Source organism: Suncus etruscus, chromosome 13 (assembly GCF_024139225.1).
Source record: "Suncus etruscus isolate mSunEtr1 chromosome 13, mSunEtr1.pri.cur, whole genome shotgun sequence".
Taxonomy (NCBI): domain Eukaryota; kingdom Metazoa; phylum Chordata; class Mammalia; order Eulipotyphla; family Soricidae; genus Suncus; species Suncus etruscus.
The window spans coordinates 57882962-57900131 of record NC_064860.1 but is presented as its reverse complement, the minus strand read 5'-3'; positions in this window follow the sequence as shown (position 1 = coordinate 57900131).

Here is a 17170-nt window from a genome sequence, read left to right as displayed (position 1 = left end):
TTAAAGAGACAAACCTGCTGTGACGGCCCAGACTATCACCTAAGATCTAGTCCCTCAGGATGCAGCAATTCATTCTGTCCCTTCTTTGCTTGTCATGAGGTCAAAGGATTGCTCTGCAGTGCACTAAGTGCAGACCAATGGCCTTACAAGTAAACATCCTTTACAAGTGGAACCTCAAGGTAGACCATAACTTTTCTACCTTGTTGAACTCACATGACAGGGCAAGAAATAGTGTTCTGAAGAGCTATAGCCAGCAGCACTTTACATTCATGACCAGGTTTTCACTTCGCTTCCCAGAAGCAGTAAGATTCCTTCAGTCAAATACCTTTTCTTTCTAAGATCTCTTTTGTTCTGATCTGTAAGAGCAGAGCAAAATGGATATTTTAGAAACAGATACTAAAGTAAGAAATAGTTTAGCTGTGAAATTAGGAAATAGTGCATAGTAAATAAAATCAATCAAAAACACTTTTAACTGCCTTAGAAAAACACAATCTATTTAAATAAAATAATCTAAAATCAATGAGAGTCATTTTCTTCTTCCTACCAGTAATTTTAAAATCAAAGATATAAAATAATACCTTGACTTTTGATAGATTTTATTCTGAACAAAAACATTGAACTGCTGATTATTAATCATTTCATTATTCTAAACTTAAATATATTAACATAATGTCAAAATTAAAAATATATTTCCCAGGGCTGGATAATAGTATAGTAGTTATGATTTTTTTGTTTTGTTCTGTTTTGGGGCCACATCCAGAGGTGCACAGAGGTTACTCCTGGCTCTGCACTCAGTAATCACTCCTGGCAAGCTCAGATTATAATATGGCATGCCCTGAATCAAACCCAGCTCAGTCCTGAGTGGGCTGTTTGCAAGGCAAACGCTCTACCTCTGTGCCAACTCTCCTCCCCCAGCAGGTACAATTTTTTCCTTGTAAGCAACTGATCAAGGACCCTGGTGCTCCATTGCCCCTCCCTTAAACTCTGCGAGGAGTGTTGAGCCCAGAGATATCTGGGTTTGTCCTCAAAACAATATAAAAATATGACCTACGGGGCCAGAGAGATAGCATGGAGGTAAGACATTTGCCTTGCAATCAGAAGTTCGGTGATTTGAATACCGGCATCCCATATGGTCCCCTGAGCCTGCCAGGAGCCATTTCTGAGCATAGAGCCAGGAGTAACCCCTGAGTGCTGTCAGGTGTGACTGCAAAAAAAAAAAAAAAATATGACCTACGAAAATATTAATGTTGGTGACATTTTATTTTAATATTAAGAGAACCAGTGAAACAGGGAAAGAAAATATAAATATATAAGCAATAATGTGTGCATTTTCTATTAGAGCAACCATTTACTTAGAATTTTAGAATAAAATCATTCAGCTAGACATTAGTTGATAACCAAGAGTAAGAAAATCAAAACCTTTGGTGAAATTTACTTGGTCAATATAACAAAATATAAAGTAAAAAGTTTAATGGTATCTAATCATAAAACAGGCAACTTCATTGTGTCTAGTATCTAATCAATATATAAAGTTTTAAACAAAGACACATTCTCTAAAAATTTATGTGGTCCTTGGGAGGGTTTTCAGTTTTGTCATATTGAAGAGATATAGAATTATCCATTTGTTCACTTTTCTAGTTTTAGATCAAGTCTCTTTTAATGGCTCTTCTATTGACCATATAATCTAAATGTCATTTAAATAACTACTTTATCTTAATAATGGAGTGTTAAGACATTTGAAAATGGTCCAAAAATACAAACACATATTTCTTGATAAGGACAAATAAGTTAGCATTTTAACCCAAAACATTTCCTAAGGAACCCTACAACTACCTTGAACACTTATCATTTATCTCTAACTTTATTTTCTCACATTTTTTAAGGATATTTCTGAAAACTATCATCTTCACTTAAACAAGTAAATTATAATTTTTCTGAAAATTTGTAATGATATCTTTCTGAAAGTGTGCATCAAACACAAAGAATTTTTAAAGGTAAACAATAATTTGTAATTCATCAGATGCAGAAACTTTCAAAATAACATTTTACAGAGCTGTGAGTTTATCACAGGGAGATGCAGAAACTTTCAAAATAACATATTTTACAAAGCTGGGGGATCATCCCAGGGCCACATTTACATCAGAAAATCACTTTTACACTGAATTACATCACTGGTTTCTAAAAACTATTTTTCAAGTGTTACTGGACAGATAGAATGAGACTTAAGTTACTTGTCTAAAAAGTCTATCCCTAGTACAATGAGTGAGTGCTGCTAGGACAGATCATTGATCACAAAGTTAGGAATAAGCCTTGAGAATCACAGTATGTGTCCCCAAAAAAGAAGGAAAGGGAAAAAAAAGAAAGATGAGGAACAGGAGTGATAGCATATCAATAGGGCGTTTGCCTTGCAGGTGGCAAGAAAGAAAGAAGGAAGAAAGGAAGGAAGGAAGGAAGGAAGGAAGGAAGGAAGGAAGGAAGGAAGGAAGGAAGGAAGGAAGGAAGGAAGGAAGGAAGGAAGGAAGGAAGGAAGGAAGGAAGGAAGGAAGGAAGGAAGGAAGGAAGGAAGGAAATGAAAGAAAGAAGGGAAAGAAAGAACAAAAGAAAAGACAAAATAAAGACAGGAAAGAATGGAGGGAGAAAGGAAGGAAAGAAAGGAGGGAGAAAGGAAGGTTGGAAGGAAGGAAAGGAATAATGAGAGAAAACCAGAAAAATAATGTTTTAATAGAGTTAAAAATCTCTCTTAATAAGCATAAGGTATTAGAATTTGATGCAGAATTCATTCTTTAATTCATGAGTTTAGAGTAGTTTATCATTGTGCCTCTAAACCTAGCACCAGATAAAAGGTTTTTGTACTTAATAAGCAAATCTATAGGAATAACAAAAAACTAAAGTGTCTTATTTAGCATAGGGTCTTTTCACATTTACCATCAACATTTACATAGAACTAAGGACATAAATCAAAGAGGATTTTAAATAAAGCATTATGCAGAGTAAAGAGAAAAATGTTCACATTAAATAAAGTTGGAGGCCTGCCTACCTAGACTTGCCTTACTTATGTATTTGTAACTTTTTTTGTTTTTTTTGTTTTTTTTTTTTTTTTTGGTTTTTGGGTCACACCCGGCGGTGCTCAGGGGTTACTCCTGGCTGTCTGTTCAGAAATAGCTCCTGGCAGGCATGGGGGACCATATGGGACACCAGGATTCGAACCAACCACCTTTGGTCCTGGATCAGCTGTTTGCAAGGCAAACACCGCTGTGCTATCTCTCCAGGCCCAAGTATTTGCAACTTTTACAACAAAGTTAAATGGTAAGTTGCTCCAAAGATGAGGAAATTAACCGAAGACTTCTTGTCAAAATGTGATGGAGTTAATGTTTGAAATCATGATTTACACTGGAGATGTAAGGTGACCCTGCAGTATATATTTCATGCTCTAATTGCTTCTGCTTCTACCTTGTCAGTTAATATGATGGTTGAACTTAAAAGGGCCTGCTTCAAAATAGACCTATAATGGAGCCTGGACTGATGGGAGTGCGATTTGCAATATAACTTTGAAAAGTTTGACAGTAAAATGAATGTGACATCTTTCTAAAGAAAGAGAGGTACACTAAATTCAAAGAAATGGGGAAATAGCATATGCAAAGAAAATTGATTGAGATTTAAAGCCATAAATCCTAGCAGAAAAATTGGGGCTTTAATGAATATCTGAGCCATGCACAAATAAATTCAAGCCAATAATTAATAAAGTTGATAGACTCCATCAGGTAAAGAAACCCTATGAAGTTAGATGCATTATAGTAGAAAAATAAATATCCATTATTTTTTGTTGTGGAACAGTTCATCTTCTGCATTTTTCTTTGTTCTCAAGAATAAATTATTATATAACTAAATAAAGACATTAAAGTTTCAAAATTTTATAATCAGAAATAAAGGCTAAGCTGGCTTGTAATCACCTTCTTCTACATAGAGTATAAGATGTAGAGCCATCCCTAAGACATCCAGATACCTTTAAGATTTCTGCTTTCTGCTGCATTTTAAATTGTAATGTAACTCTGTTTTGATTAGCCTGTTAGGAAGATAATAAAATCTGAAAGTTAAGAGTGTCTTGAACATCCAGAAGCATATGGCAGCTTGAACACAAGAAACTGGTGAAGGAGTACAATCACCATTAGTGAAAAACAAATAGGTAGAGAGAGGCAGTTGTGTGAGCTCTTCTGTATTAGACAAAGTGTTTTATAATACAGTAAACTACGAAAGGCCAAAGATTTATAAGACGAAAGCAGCATCCAAAATTTAAAAAATATTATATTTTAAAAGTGAATATGTGACTTAAAAAAAGGATTAAACGGGACAATAATGAAATTAATAAGGAGCTGTTTTACTTAAACCTTACATTGTCAAAAATCACATTTTGTTGTGGCTTACTTGGTGATCTGGGATCCAAGAGAAATAGTGTTTCCACTTGTCTCTTAGACCCTCCTTTACTATGGCAGGAAATGCCTAACATGGTTAGGAAGGTAAAGTGCACTCCAAACACTTACACTACATGAGAGGTCATGTACTAAACCAGTCTCAGGAGATAGGTTAAAACCAAGCATGAAGTCTAATTTCCCTGCATGGTATAGGACTTAGGTCTCAGAGAATAAGTAATTCAGATTGAATTGGGGAAATGCTCTTTGCAGGAAAGAACAATCAGTCCTCCCCTCTGCAAAGGCATTTCAGAAATATCAACTTGCCTATCCATGTATAAACAAATTTCATAACTTAATTTTCCTAAGAGCTGCATATTATTCTAATTTGTAGATACAACACAGGGTTTTATTTTGTTTTGTTTTTTTTTTTTTTTTTTATTTAATTTTTTTTTTATTTAAACACCTTGATTACATACATGATTGTGTTTGGGTTTCAGTCATAAAAAGAACACCACCCATCACCAGTGCAACATTCCCATCACCCAAGTCCCAAATCACCCTCCTCCCCACCCAACCCCCGCCTGTACCCTAAACAGGCTCTACATTTCCCTCATACATTCTCAATATTAGGACAGTTCAAAATGTAGTTATTTCTCTAACTAAACTCATCACTCTTTGTGGTGAGCTTCCTGAGGTGAGCTAGAACTTCCAGCTCTTTTCTCTTTTGTGTCTGAAAATTATTATTACAAGGGTGTCTTTCATTTTTCTTAAAACCCATAGATGAGTGAGACCATTCTGCGTTTTTCTCTCTCTCTCTGACTTATTTCACTCAGCATAATAGATTCCATGTACATCCATGTATAGGAAAATTTCATGACTTCATCTCTCCTGACAGCTGCATAATATTCCATTGTGTATATGTACCACAGTTTCTTTAGCCATTCATCTGTTGAAGGGCATCTTGGTTGTTTCCAGAGTCTTGCTATGGTAAATAGAGCTGCAATGAATATAGGTGTAAGGAAGGGGTTTTTGTATTGTATTTTTGTGTTCCTAGGGTATATTCCTAGGAGTGGTATAGCTGGATCGTATGGGAGCTCGATTTCCAGTTTTTGGAGGAATCTCCATATCGCTTTCCATAAAGGTTGAACTAGACAGCATTCCCACCAGCAGTGGATAAGAGTTCCTTTCTCTCCACATCCCCGCCAACACTGTTTATTCTCATTCTTTGTGATGTGTGCCATTCTCTGGGGTGTGAGGTGGTATCTCATCGTTGTTTTGATTTGCATCTCCCTGATGATTAGTGATGTGGAACATTTTTTCATGTGTCTTTTGGCCATGCGTATTTCTTCTTTGTCAAAGTGTCTGTTCATTTCTTCTCCCCATTTTTTGATGGGGTTAGATGTTTTTTTCTTGTAAAGTTCTGTCAGTGCCTTGTATATTTTGGAGATTAGCCCCTTATCTGATGGGTATTGGGTGAATAGTTTCTCCCACTCAGTGGGTGGCTCTTGTATCCTGGGCACTATTTCCTTTGAGGTGCAGAAGCTTCTCAGCTTAATATATTCCCATCTGTTAATCTCTGCTTTCACTTGCTTGGAGAGTGCAGTTTCCTCCTTGAAGATGCCTGTAATGTCCTGTAGTGTTTTGCCTATGTGCAGTTCTATATATCTTATGGTTTTGGGGCTGATATCGAGGTCTTTAATCCATTTGGATTTTACCTTTGTACATGATGTTAGCTGGGGGTCTAAGTTCAATTTTTTGCAAGTGGCTATCCAATTGTGCCAACACCACTTGTTGAAGAGGCTTTCCCTGCTCCATTTAGGATTTCCTGCTCCTTTATCAAAAATTAGATGGTTGTATCTCTGGGGAACATTTTCTGAGTATTCAAGCCTATTCCACTGATCTGAGGACCTATCCTTATTCCAATACCATGCTGTTTTGATAACTGTTGCTTTGTAGTACAGTTTAAAGTTGGGAAAAGTAATTCCTCCCATATTCTTTTTCCCAATGATTGCTTTAGCTATTCGAGGGTGTTTATTGTTCCAAATGAATTTCAAAAGTGTCTGATCCACTTCTTTGAAGAATGTCATGGGTATCTTTAGAGGGATGGCATTAAATCTGTATAATGCCTTGGGGAGTATTGACATTTTGATGATGTTAATCCTGCCAATCCATGAGCAGGGTATGTGTTTCCATTTCCGTGTGTCCTCTCTTATTTCTTGGAGCAGAGTTTTATAGTTTTCTTTGTATAGGTCCTTCACATATTTAGTCAAGTTGATTCCAAGATATTTGAGTTTGTGTGGTACAATTGTGAATGGGGTTGTTTTCTTAATGTCCATTTCTTCTTTATTACTGTTGGTGTATAGAAAGGCCATTGATTTTTGTGTGTTAATTTTGTAGCCTGCCACCTTGCTATATGAGTCTATTGTTTCTAGAAGCTTTTTGATAGAGTCTTTAGGGTTTTCTAAGTAGAGTATCATGTCATCTGCAAACAGTGAGAGCTTGACTTCTTCCTTTCCTATCTGGATTCCCTTGATATCCTTTTCTTGCCTAATCGCTATAGCAAGTACTTCCAGTGCTATGTTGAATAGGAGTGGTGAGAGAGGACAGCCTTGTCTTGTGCCAGAATTTAGAGGGAAGGCTTTCAGTTTTTCTCCATTGAGGATAATATTTGCCACTGGCTTGTGGTAGATGGCCTTCACTATATTGAGAAAGGTTCCCTCCATTCCCATCTTGCTGAGAGTTTTGATCAAGAATGGGTGTTGGACCTTATCAAATGCTTTCTCTGCATCTATTGATATGATCATGTGGTTTTTATTTTTCTTGTTATTGATGTTGTGTATTATGTTGATAGATTTACGGATGTTAAACCAGCCTTGCATTCCTGGGATGAAACCTACTTGATCGTAGTGGATGATCTTCTTAATGAGGCATTGAATCCTATTTGCCAGGATTTTGTTGAGGATCTTTGCATCTGCATTCATCAGTGATATTGGTCTGTAATTTTCTTTTTTGGTAGCGTCTCTGTCTGGTTTAGGTATCAAGGTGATGTTGGCTTCATAAAAGCTATTTGGAAGTGTTTCTGTTTGTTCAATTTCATGAAAGAGTCTTGCCAAGATTGGCAGTAGTTCCTCTTGGAAAGTTTGATAGAATTCATTAGTGAATCCATCTGGACCTGGGCTTTTGTTTTTCGGCAGACATTTGATTACTGTTTTAATTTCATCAATGGTGATGGGGGTGTTTAGATATGCTACATCCTCTTCCTTCAACCGTGGAAGATTATAAGAGTCCAAGAATTTATCCATTTCTTCCAGGTTCTCATTTTTAGTGGCGTAGAGTTTTTCAAAGTAGTTTCTGATTACCCTTTGAATCTCTGTCATATCAGTAGTGATCTCTCCTTTTTCATTCCTGATACGAGTTATCAAGTTTCTCTCTCTCTCTTTCTTTGTTAGGTTTGCCAGTGGTCTATCAATCTTGTTTATTTTTTCAAAGAACCAACTTCTGCTTTCGTTGATCTTTCGGATTGTTTTTTGAGTTTCCATTTCGTTGATTTCTGCTCTCAGCTTTGTTATTTCCTTCTGTCTTCCTGTTCTTGGGTCCTTTTGTTGAGCATTTTCTAGTTCTATTAGCTGTGTCATTAAGCTACTCAGGTAAGCTCCTTCTTCCTTCCTGATGTGTGCTTGCAAAGCTATAAATTTTCCTCTCAGTACTGCTTTTGCTGTGTCCCATAAGTTCTGAGAGTTTGTGTCTTTATTGTCATTTGTTTCCAGGAACCTTTTTATTTCCTCCTTGATTTCATCTCGGACCCACTGGTTATTGAGCATGAGGCTGTTTAACTTCCAGGTGTTAAAGTGTTTCTTCTGAGTCCCTTTGGAGTTCACAAATAATTTCAGAGCCTTGTGGTCAGCGAAGGTAGTCTGCAAAATTTCTATCCTCTTGATCTTATGGAGGTATGTTTTATGTGCCAGCATGTAGTCTATCCTGGAGAATGTCCCATGTACATTGGAGAAGAATGTGTATCCAGGTTTCTGGGGATGGAGTGTCCTATATATATCCACTAGGCCTCTTTCTTCCATTTCTCTCCTCAGGTCTAGTATATTCTTGTTGGGTTTCAGTCTGGTTGACCTGTCCAGTGTTGACAAAGCCGTGTTTAGGTCCCCCACAATTATTGTGTTGTTGTTGATATTATTTTTCAGATTTGTCAGCAGTTGTATTAAATATTTTGCTGGCCCCTCATTCGGTGCATATATGTTTAGGAGAGTGAATTCTTCCTGCTCTACGTACCCCTTGATTAATATAAAATGTCCGTCTTTGTCCCTTACAACCTTCCTGAGTATAAAGTTTGCATTATCTGATATTAGTATGGCCACTCCAGCTTTTTTATGGGTGTTGTTTGCTTGGATAACTTTTCTCCAGCCTTTTATTTTGAGTCTATGTTTGTTCTGACTATTCAGGTGCGTTTCTTGTAGGCAGCAGAAGGTTGGATTGAGTTTTTTGATCCATTTAGCCACTCTGTGTCTCTTAACTGGTGCATTTAGTCCATTGACGTTGAGAGAAAGAATTGTCCTGGGATTTAACGCCATCTTTATTTCAAAATTTGGTGTGTCTTTTGGGTAGTCTTGTCTTAGATTAGGTCTTTCAGTTTTTTTCTTAAGACTGGTTTTGTGTCTGTGAAGTTTCTGAGCTGTTTTTTGTCTGTGAAACCATGTATTCTTCCATCAAACCGGAAAGTGAGTTTTGCTGGGTATAGTATTCTGGGTGAAGCATTCATTTCATTCAGTCTTGTCACAATATCCCACCACTGCTTTCTGGCATTGAGCGTTTCTGGTGACAGGTCTGCTGTAAATCTCAGGGAAGCTTGCTTGAACATGATTTCCCCTTTTGATCTTGCTGTTTTCAGAATTCTGTCTCTATCTGTGGGATTTGTCATTGTGACTAGGATGTGTCTTGGGGTGGTTTTTCTGGGGTCTCTTTTGGTTGGTACTCTTCGGGCATGCAGGATTTGATCACATATATTCTTTAGCTCTGGGAGTTTCTCTTTAATGATGTTCTTGACCATTGATTCTTCCTGGAAATTTTCTTCCTGGGTCTCTGGGACTCCAATGATTCTTAAGTTGTTTCTGTTGATCTTATCATAGACTTCTATTTTCGTCTGTTCCCATTCTTTGACTAATTTTTCCATTGTCTTCTCATTTGCTTTAAGTTTTTTGTCCAATCTCTCCTGCTGTATGGAATTGTTATGTATCTCATCTTCCACAGCACCAAGTCTATTCTCAGCTTCTGATACCCTGTCCCAGAGCTTATCCATTTTGTCATTCACTTCGTTTACTGAGTTTTTCAGGCCTGTTAGTTGACATGTTATTTCAGTTTGGAGTTTTGTCATTTCTGCCTTCATATTTTCTTGGTTCTTATTAGTGTTCTGTTCAACTCGATCCATGGTTTCTTGGAGTCTGTTGAGCACCTTCCATATTGCTAGTCTAAAGTCCTTATCTGAGAGGTTGATTAGTTGTTCAGTCATTATCTGGTCCTCAGAATTGTCATCTTCATTCTCTATGTCTGATGCTGGCCTGCGCTGTTTCCCCATTGTCACATTTGTATTGTGGGTTTTTCTACGTGTTGTAGTGGTATTCATTGTCTATATGATGTAGGCCTGTTTTGTTTTTTAATTCATTAATATGTTGTCAGGAATCTGGGTAGTTTCCAGATTATGGTTATTGTAATTAACTCTGAAATGAATATAAGAGTGCAGAGGGCATTTTTTATTTCTGTTTTTATGACCTAGGGTATATTCTTTGATTGGTATTGCTGGATCATATGGGAGTTCAATTTGTAGTTTTTGAGGAATTCCATATTGCGCTCTAAAAAGGTTGGACTAGATGTCATTCCCACAAGAAGTGAATGTATGTTCCTTTTCCTTCTACATCCCTACCAACACTAAATGTTTTTGTTCTTTGTGATTTGTGCCTACTGAGTGAAATAAGTCAGATAAAGAGAGATCGACAGAATAGTCTACTCATCTGTGAGATTTAAGAAAAAATAAAAGACATTATTGTAATAATACCTAGAGAAATAGAGATGAGGGCTGGAAAGACCAGCTCATGATATGAATGACACTTACCACAGAGTGGTGAGTCCATTAAGAGAAATAACTACACTAACAATTAGCATGAAAATGATAGCGAGGGAGAGAAATAGAATTCCTGTCTTGAAGACAAACAGGAGGTAAGGGAGGAGGAATATAGAAGACATTGGTGGCTGGAATGTTGTGCAGGTGAAGGGGGTGTATGACCAAAAACATAGTGCTGAAATAAATATATAATTAAAATAATAAATAAAATATCTTGCATTATAGAAAAGAAATAGTGAAGCTAAAAATATTTTTATTAAGAAATTTCCAGGAGACCTGAGCGATAGCGCAGCAGTAGGGCATTTGCCAGCACTGACTTCACTTTGATCCCGGTGTCTCATATAGTCCCGCAACCCATTTCTTAGTCTTCTTAGTAGAAACTCCCTAAATGCATTTGTTTCAATAAAATTATAGTTATTCCCATATCAGCAGGTTTAACATAACAAATAAGTATTTGGTAAATGATTTTAAAATATTGTAGATACCAAACAATTTCATACAAATGTTGGTATTAGTTGGTGTCAAAATAAAGAAGTTCCTTTTTGAACAGAAACTGCAATTTGTGATAATAGGGATGAGAAACAGACCTGAAAGATTAGTGTTATATATCAGAGTATGATATAAACATGTAAAATAGGCCTAAAAGGGAATTTTTAAATATATATTTTATTTAAACAACTTTATTACATACATGATTGTGTTTAGATTTCAGCAATGTAAAGAACACCACCCATCACCAGTGCAACATTCCCATCTCTAATGTCCTAAATCTCCCTTCTCCCCACCCTACCCCCACCTGAACTCTAGACAGACTTTCTATTTCACTCATACATTCTCATTGTTAGGATACTTCACAATGTAGTTATTTCTCTAACTAAACTCATCCCTGTTTGTGGTGAGCTTCATGAGGTGGGCTGTAACTTCCAGCCCTCCTCTTTTTTGTGTCTGAAAATTATTATTGCAAGAATTTGAGGAGCAGAAGCTTCTCAGCTTAATATATTCCCATCTGTTAATCTCTGCTTTCACTTTATTGGAGAGTGTAGTTTCCTTTTTGAAGATGCTTGTAGTCTCAAGGTCCTGGAGTGTTTTGCCTAACTGTTGTTCTATATATCTTATGGTTTAGGTCTGATATCGAGGTCTTTAATACATTTGGATTTTACCTTCATACATGATGTTAACTGGGGGTCTAAATTTAATTTTTTGCAAGTGGCTAGCCAGTTGTGCCAACACCACTTGTTGAAGAGGCTTTCTTTGCTCCATTTAGGATTTTTTGCTCCTTTACAAAAAATTAGTTGCTTGTTTGTCTGGAGAATATTCTCTGAGTATTCAAGCCTATTCCACTGATCTGAGGTCCTGCCTTTATTCCAATACCATGCTGTGTTGATGACTATCACTTTGTAGTAAAGTTTAAAGTTGGGAAAAGTAATTCCTTCCATATTCGTTTTCCCAATGATTGCTTTAGCTATTCTAGGGTGTTTATTGTTCCAAATGAATTTCAAAAGTGCCTGATCCACTTCTTTGAAGAATGTCATTGGTATCTTTAGAGCAGGGGTCCTCAAACTTTTTAAACAGGAGGCCAGTTCACTGTCACTCAGATCATTGGAGGGTCTAACTATAACAAAAACAAAACTTATGAATTAATTCTTAGGCACACTGTATGTATCTTATTTTGCAATGAAGAAACAAAACAGATACAAATACAATATGTAGCCTGCGGGCCATAGTTTGAGGACCACTGAAAGTTTAGAGGGCTCACATTAAATCTGTACAATGCTTTGGGGAGTATTTCAATTTTGATGATGTTAATCCTGCCAATCCATGAGGAGGGTATGTGCTTACATTTCCATGTGTCCTCTCTTATTTCTTGAAGCAGAGTTTTATATTTTTTTTTGTATAGGTCCTTCATATTTTAGGTAAGTTAATTCCAAGATATTTGAGTTTGTGTGGCACTATTGTGAATGGGGTTGTTTTCTTAATATCCATTTCTTCCCTATTATTATTGCTGTATAGAAAGGCCATTAATTTTTGTGTTAACTTTATAACCTGCCTCATTCCTATATGAGTTTATTATTTCTAGAAGCTTTTTGGTAGAGTCTTTAGGGTTTTCTAAGTAGAGTATCATGTCATCTGCAAACAGTGAGAGCTTGACTTCTTCCTTTCCTATCTGGATTCCCTTGATATCTTTTTCTTGCCTAATCACTAAAGCAAGTACTTTCAGTGCTATGTTGAATAGGAGTGGTGAGAGAAGACAGCCTTGTCTTGTGCCAGAATTTAGAGGGAAGGCTTTTAGTTTTTCTTCATTGAGGACAATATTTGCCTCTGGCTTGTGATAGATGGCCTTAACTCTATTGAGAAAGGTTCCTTCTATTCCCATCTTGCTGAGAGTTTTTGTCAAGTATGGTGTCAGACCTTATCATATGCTCTCTCTGCGTCTATAGATATGATCATGTGATTTTTATTTTTCTTGTTGTTGATGTTGTGTACTATGTTGATAGATTTGCAGATGTTAAACCAGACTTGCATTCCTGGGATAAAACCTACTTGATCGTAGTGGATGATCTTCTTAATGAGGCATTGAATACTATTTGCCAGGATTTTATTGAGGATCTTTGCATCTGTGTTCATCAGCAATATTGGTCTGTAATTTTCTTTTTTGGTAGCATCTCTGTCTGGTTTAGATATCAAGGTGATGTTGGCTTCATAAAAGCCATTTGGAAGTGTTCCTATTTTTTTTTTTTTTTGATTTCATGAAAGAGTGTTGCCAGGATTTCTAGTAGTTTCTCTTAAAAGGTTTGAAAGAATTCATTAGTGAATCCATCTGGGTCTGGGCTTTTGTTTTGGGGCATATTTGATTACTTTCTTAATTTCCTCAATAGTGATGGGTGTGTTTCAATATACTACATCCTCCTTAGTTGACCGTGGAAGATTTTAAGAGTCCAAAAATTTATTCATTTGTTCCAGGTTCTCATTTTTAGTGGCATAGAGTTTCCCAAAGTAGTTTCTGATTACCCTTTGAATCGCTGCCATATCAGTAGTGATCTCTCCTTTTTCATTCCTAATACAAGTTATTAAGTTTCTCTCTCTTTCTCTTTCTTTGTTAGTTTTGCCAGTGTTCTATCAATCTTGTTTATTTTTTCAAAGAACTAACTTCTGCTTTCGTTGATCTTTCGGAATGTTTTTTGGGTTTCCACTTCATTGATTTCTGCTCTCAGCATTGTTATTTCCTTCTGTCTCCCTATTTTTGGGTCCTTTTGTTGAGAACTTTCTAATTCTATGAGCTGTGTCATTAAGCTATTCAGGTATGCCCCTTCTTTTTTCCTGATGTGTGCTTGCAAAGCTATAAATTTTCCTCTCAGTACTGCTTTTGCTGTGTCCTATAGGTTCTCATAGTTTCTGTCTCTATTGTCATTTGTTTCTAGGAAGGTTTTGATTTCCTGTTTGATTTCATCTCGGATCCACTGGTTATTCAGTATTAGGTTGTTTAACTTCCAGGTATTAAAGTTTTTCTTCTGTGTCCCTTTGTAGTCCCTTTGTAATTTCAGGGTCTTGTGGTCAGTGAAGGTAGCCTGCAAAATTTCTATCCTCTTGATATTATGGAGGTATGTTTTGTGTGCTAGCATGTAGTCTATCCTGGACAATGTCCCATGTACATTAGAGAAGAATGTTTATCCAGGTTTGGGGGGCTGGAGAGTCCTATATATATTTTCTAGGCCTCTTTCTTCCATTTCTCTTTTCAGGTCTAGTATATTCTTGTTGGGTTTCAGTCTGGTTGACCTATCAAGTCAATGACAATGCCACGTTGAGATCTTCCACAATTATTGTGTTGTTATTGACATTATTTTTCAGATTTGTTAACAATTGTATTAAATATTTTGCTGGCCCCTCATTCAGTACATATGTTTAGGAGAGTGATATCTTCCTGCTGTAAATATACATTGATTAATACAAAATGTCCATCTTTGTTCCCTACAACTTTCCTGAGTATAAAATTTGCATCATCTGATATTAGTATGGCCACTCCAGCTTTTTAATGGGTGTTGATTCCTTGGATGATTTTCCTCCAGCCTTTTATTTTGAGTCTATCTTTGCTCTGACTATTCAGGTGCATTTCTTGTAGGCAACAGAAGGTTGGATTGAGTTTTTTGATCCATTTAGCCACTCTGTGTCTCTTAAATGTTGCATTTAGTCCATTTACATTGAGAGAAAGAATTGTCCTGGGATTTAGTGCCATCTTTATATCAAAGTTTGGTGTGTCTGTTGGTCAATCTTGTCTTAAAGTAGGTCTTTCAGTTTTTTTTCAGTTTTTCTTTTAAGACTGTTTTTTTATTTAAACATCTTGATTACATATATAATTGTGATTAGGTTTCAGTCATGTAAAAACACCCCCGTCAGCAGAGCAATATTCCCACTACTAATGTCCCAAATCTCCCTCCATCCCACCCCACCCCCACCTGTACTCCAGACAGGCTTTCCAGTTCCCTTATTCATTCACATGATTATGGTAGTTCTCTCTGTAGTAATTTCTATAATTGCACTTACCACTCTTTGTGGTGAGCTTCCTGAAGTGAGTTGGAAGTTCCAGCCCTCCTCTCATTGTCTCTGATGATTGTTGCAAAAATGACTTTTATTTTTCTTAAAACCCATAGATGAGTGAGACTATTCTGCGTCTCTCTCTCTCCCTCTGACTTATTTCACTCAGCATGATAGATACCATGTACATCCATGTATAGGAACATTTCATGACTTCATTTCTCCTGACAACTGCATAATATTCCATTGTGTATATGAACCAGAGTTTCTTTAGCCTTCATCTGTTGAAGGGCATCTTGGCTGTTTCTGGAGCCTGGATATTGTAAATAGTGCTGCAATAAATATAGGTGTGAGGAAGGGGTTTTTGTCTTATGTTCTTGTGTTCTTAGGGTATATCCCTTGGAGTGGAATAGCTAGGTCGAATGGGAGCCCAATTTCCAGATTTTGGAGCAATCTTCATATCGCTTTCCATAGAGGTTGGACTAGACAGCATTCCCACCAGCAGTGGATAAGAGTTCCTTTCTCTCAACATCGCCGCCAGCACTGATTGTTCTCATTCTTTGTGATGTGCACCAATCTCTGTGGTGTGATGTGGTATCTCATCATTGTTTTGATTTGCATCTCCCTGCTGATTATTGATGAGGAGCATTTTTTCATGTCCTTTTGGCCATTTGTAATTCTTTTTTATCAAAGCATCTGTCATTTCTTCTCCCAATTTTTTGATGGGATTAGATGCCCTGCTCAAAGAAATAAGAGGACACATAGAAATGGAAACACATACACATTGCTCATGTATTGGCAGAATTAACATCATTAAAATGGCAATACTCCCCAAAGCATTATAAATATTTAATCTGATCTCCTTTAAAATTACCCATGACATTCTTCAATGAAGTGGATCAAACACTTATGAAGTTCATCTGGAACAATAAATACCCTTGAATAGCTAAAGCTCTCCTAGGGAAAAGGAAAATGGGAGACATTACTTTCCCCAACTTTAAAATGTACTACAAAGCAATAGTCATCAAAACAGCATGGTATTGGAATGAAGACAGACCCTCAGATCAGTGGAATAGGCTCGAGTTCTTAGACATTGTCCCCCAGACATACAATTACCTAATTTTTGACAAAGGAGCAAGAAATCCTAAGTGGAGCAGGGAAAACCTCTTCAACAGGTGGTGCTGGCAGAACTGGTTAGCCACTTGTAAAAAAAGCAACCATAGACCCCCATTTAACATCATGTATGAAGGTACTCTTCAGGCATGCAGGATTTGATCGCAGGTATTCTTTGGCTCTGATAGTTTCTCTTTAATGTTGTTCTTGACCATTGATTCTTCTGGAGATTTTCTTCCTGGGTATCTGGGACTTCAATGATTCTTTAAGTTTTTTCTGTTGAGCTTATCATAGACTTCTATTTTCATCTGTTCTCTTTCTTTGAGTAATTTTTCCATTGTTTGATCATTTACTTTAAGGCTTTTTTCCAATCTCTTCTGCTGTATGAAGTTGTTATTCATCTCATCTTCCAGTGTACTAATTATATCCTCAGCTGCTGTTAACCCGTGGGAAAGCTCATCGATGTTTTTCTTCAATTCATCTGAGTTTTTCAGACCTGTTATTTGACCTGAAATTTCAGTTTGGAGTTTTCTCATTTCTATCTTCACATTCTCTTGATTCTTATTAGTGTTCTCTTCTATACTTTCTTTGAGTTCTTTGAACATCTTCCATATTTCAACTTCAAACTCCTTATCTGAGAGACTGACTAGTTGGTTGGCCATGTTCTGGTCATCTGAGTTGCCATCTTCATTCTCTATGTCTGGTGCTGGCTTGCATTGTTTTCCCATTGTCACACTTGTATTGTGGGTTTTTGTACCTGTTGTGGTTGTATTCATTGGCTAAATGATATGCACGGCCACCTAGTGAAGACTCCTCTGTCTCCTCCTTCTCTGGGTGTATCAACTCACCTCCAGGGAAGGCTAGCCATGCGCAGTTGAAGGCACACATTGGATAAAATCAGGCTCTAGGGAAGGCTAGCCATGCGCAGGTGAAGCCACACACAGGATGAAATCAGGCCAGGAATGCATCACAACACAAGAGACAGTCAGAGATA